The sequence below is a fragment of the Heterodontus francisci genome, chromosome 20 (assembly GCF_036365525.1).
Source record: "Heterodontus francisci isolate sHetFra1 chromosome 20, sHetFra1.hap1, whole genome shotgun sequence".
NCBI lineage: Eukaryota > Metazoa > Chordata > Chondrichthyes > Heterodontiformes > Heterodontidae > Heterodontus > Heterodontus francisci.
The window spans coordinates 91,893,628-91,898,184 of NC_090390.1; positions in this window are offsets into that span (position 1 = coordinate 91,893,628).

A 4,557-nucleotide genomic window follows, 5' to 3' on the forward strand; every position below is an offset into this window, starting at 1 on the left:
GGTAGGTGGTAGGGGAATTGTGGGGATGTGGTAAGAATATGGGATTAATGAAGGATTAGTATAAATGGGTGGTTGATGGTCGGCACAGACTCGAAGGGGCTGTTTCAGTGCTGTATCTCTAAATAAAATAAATAAACTGATGGTGTATCAGATCATCTGTAAATTCTGCTCAGATTACCAATGGCAAAGGTTTACAAACCTTCTCTCCTTCTACTGGAACTCACTCCTGTTTTGAAACTATTTGGCCAGAACAGATTTTTGGTTCAAAGTATAAGATGCTTTTGATATGAAGTCAGATTCAAGATTTTGAGAAGAATTTCCCAAAGACCTAGCATCCTTATTATTTTTGCAAGGGAAAAGGTGGGAGTTCTGGGACACAGGGAGACTGGATTATGTAAATGAGATCACCTGAAAGATCATGGTCCAACTATCAGAACAAATAAGGCTAATTATGAGGGTTTGAAGACAGAGTTGGTTAAAGTAAACTGGGAAATTAGGTTAAGGGATAGGTCAGCAGAGTTGCAGTGGCAGACATTTAAGGAGATATTTCATAATATGCGAACATACGAATTAGGAGCAGAACTAGGCCATTCAGCCCCTTGAGCCTGCTCCGCCATTCAATAAGATCATGGCTGATCTGTTTGCGTTTCAAATTCCACACTCGCATCTACCCCCGATAGCCTTTGATTCCTGTGCCTAACAAGAATCTATCTACCACCACCTTAAAAATATTCAATTTCCCCGCCTCCACCACCTTCTGAGGCAGAGAGTTCCAAAGTCGCCCAACACTCTGAGAAAAATTTCTCATCTCTGTCCTAAAAGGGTGTCCCCTAATTTTAAAACAGTGCCCCCCCAGTTATGGACTCACGCACAAGAGGAAACATCCTTTCCACATCCACCTTGTCAAGACTGTTCAGATCTTATAAACTTCAATCAAGTCTCCCCTCACTCTTCTAAACTCCAGTGAAAATAAGCCCAGTCTGTCCAACCTTTCCTCATAAGACAACCCACTCATTCCAGGTATCAATCTAGTAAACCTCCTCTGAACCACCTCCAACACATTTACATCCTTCCTTAAATAAGGAGACCAAAACTGCACACAGTACTCGAGATGTGATCTCACCAATGCCCTGTATAACTGAAGCATAACATCCTTACTTTTATTTTCAATTCCTCTCGTAATAAAGGATAGCATTCCATTAGCCTTCTTTATGACTTGCTGTACCTGCATACTAACTTTTTGTAACTCATGCACTAGAACACCTAGATCCCTCTGCATTTCGGAATTCTGCAGTTGTTCTCCATTTAAGTAATACTCTGCTTTTTTATTCTTCCTGCCAAAGTGAAAAACTTCACATTTTCCCACATTATACTCCATCTGCCAGATTTCTGCCCACTCTCTCAACCTATCTATATCGGTCTGCAACCTCCTTATGTCCTCATCACAACATACTTTCCTACCTATCTTTGTGTCAACTGCAAATTTAGCTACCAAGCCATTGCTCCCCTCATCTAAGTCATTGATATAAATTGTAAAATGTTGAGGCCCCAGCACAGACCACTGCGGGACTCCACTCATCACATCCTGCCAAAAAGACAAAAGAGGATTTATGCATATTCTGTTTTCTGCCAGCCAGCCAATCTTCTATCCATGTTAATATGTTACCTCCTACACCATGAGCTCCTACTTTGCACAATAACCTTTTATGTGGCAGCTTGTCAAATACCTTCTGGAAACCGAAGTACAGTACATGAACAGGCTCCCCTTTATTCACAGTGCATGTTACTCCTTACTCTCTACATCTCGAACTGCAGGGGATGGGCACAATCGAAATGTGTAGCTTATTCAAGGAGCAGCTACTGCGTGTCCTTGATAAGTATGTACCTGTCAGGCAGGGAGGAAGTTGTCGAGCGAGGGAGCCGTGGTTTACTAAAGAAGTGGAAGCGCTTGTCAAGAGGAAGAAGAAGGCTTATGTTAGGATGAGACGTGAAGGCTCAGTTAGGGCGCTTGAGAGTTACAAGCTAGCCAGGAAGGATCTAAAGGGAGAGCTAAGAAGAGCAAGGAGAGGACACGAGAAGTCATTGGCGGATAGGATCAAGGAAAACCCTAAGGCTTTCTATAGGTATATCAGGAATAAAAGAATGACTAGAGTTAGATTAGGGCCAATCAAGGATAGTAGTGGGAAGTTGTGTGTGGAATCAGAGGAGATAGGGGAAGCGTTAAATGAATATTTTTCGTCAGTATTTACAGTAGAGAAAGAAAATGTTGTCGAGGAGAATACTGAGATTCAGACGACTAGGCTAGATGGGATTGAGGTTCACAAGGAGGAGGTGTTAGCAATTTTGGAAAGTGTGAAAATAGATAAGTCCCCTGGGCCAGATGGGATTTATCCTAGGATTCTCTGGGAAGCCAGGGAGGAGATTGCAGAGCCTTTGTCCTTGATCTTTATGTCGTCATTGTCGACAGGAATAGTGCCGGAAGACTGGAGGATAGCAAATGTTGTCCCCTTGTTCAAGAAGGGGAGTAGAGACAGCCCTGGTAATTATAGACCTGTGAGCCTTACTTCGGTTGTGGGTAAAATGTTGGAAAAGGTTATAAGAGACAGGATTTATAATCATCTTGAAAAGAATAAGTTCATTAGCGATAGTCAGCACAGTTTTGTGAAGGGTAGGTCGTGCCTCACAAACCTTATTGAGTTTTTCGAGAAGGTGACCAAACAGGTGGATGAGGGTAAAGCAGTGGATGTGGTGTATATGGATTTCAGTAAGGCGTTTGATAAGGTTCCCCACAGTAGGCTATTGCAGAAAATATGGGAGTATGGGGTTGAAGGTGATTTAGAGCTTTGGATCAGAAATTGGCTAGCTGAAAGAAGACAGAGGGTGGTGGTTGATGGCAAATGTTCATCCTGGAGTTTAGTTACTAGTGGTGTACCGCAAGGATCTGTTTTGGGGCCACTGCTGTTTGTCATTTTTATAAATGACCTGGAAGAGGGTGTAGAAGGGTGGGTTAGTAAATTTACGGATGACACGAAGGTCGGTGGAGTTGTGGATAGTGCCGAAGGATGTTGTAGGGTACAGAGGGACATAGATAGGCAGCAGAGCTGGGCTGAGAGATGGCAAATGGAGTTTAATGCGGAAAAGTGTGAGGTGATTCACTTTGGAAGGAGTAACAGAAATGCAGAGTACTGGGCTAATGGGAAGATTCTTGGTAGTGTAGATGAACAGAGAGATCTTGGTGTCCAGGTACATAAATCCCTGAAAGTTGCTACCCAGGTTAATAGGGCTGTTAAGAAGGCATATGGTGTGTTAGCTTTTATTAGTAGGGGGATCGAGTTTCGGAGCCACGAGGTCATGCTGCAGCTGTACAAAACTCTGGTGAGACCGCACCTGGAGTATTGCGTGCAGTTCTGGTCACCGCATTATAGGAAGGATGTGGAAGCTTTGGAAAGGGTGCAGAGGAGATTTACTAGGATGTTGCCTGGTATGGAGGGAAGGTCTTACGAGGAAAGGCTGAGGGACTTGAGGTTGTTTTCGTTGGAGAGAAGGAGGAGGAGAGGTGATTTAATAGAGACATATAAGATAATCAGAGGGTTAGATAGGGTGGATAGTGAGAGTCTTTTTCCTCGGATGGTGATGGCAAACATGAGGGGACATAGCTTTAAGTTGAGGGGTGATAGATATAAGACAGATGTTAGAGGTAGTTTCTTTATTCAGAGAGTAGTAGGGGCGTGGAACGCCCTGCCTGCAACAGTAGTAGACTCGCCAATTTTAAGGGCATTTAAGTGGTCATTGGATAGACATATGGATGAAAATGGAATAGTGTAGGTCAGATGGTTTCACAGGTCGGCGAAACATCGAGGGCCGAAGGGCCTGTACTGCGCTGTAATGTTCTAATGTTCTAATGTTATACACATGCGCAGATATCTCTTGTCGCAACTAATCTAATAACTGTTCTTTTCTTTAGTAGTTGCTGTTTACTCTGAAAGGGAAACATCCCCAGGGCATATCAGGAGTGGGAGGCGACCCGAGTGTCTCCTAAACGACTCACTCATTGATAATCAGTGCTGGCTGCTACTATAGGAATACCCGCATGTGGATCATTTGGAAGAGATAAGTGTGCACGACAGGTGATGGCAGATGCATTAGGCCACCCAGGACTCCAGTGATCCTGATTAAAGAAGTCAATTCAAATTACTGAGAATCTACGTATAAAAGGAAATAAGAAATGATTTGAGAAATAAATTGGAACAATAAGTCACTGCCAATCTAAGCAAACCTCTTAACGCTGTCCAACTAACCACAAGTATTATTTGGAGTTTCCATTGAACATTTTCGTACTAGCATTCCAATGTTATTACATACAACAGACAATCACTTGTGGAAATTATCATTAGTGCAGCCTAACTTTGAGGTGCTGGTGTCATAACATTGACTTGCATTATACCAACTGCATCACATGGATTTTATTGGATAAAAATTACCTTCAGTTGACTTTAAATCTAACTCCAGTATTGGGAAATGAATTGGTCTATGGCTGGTCATGTGGATCCATGCATG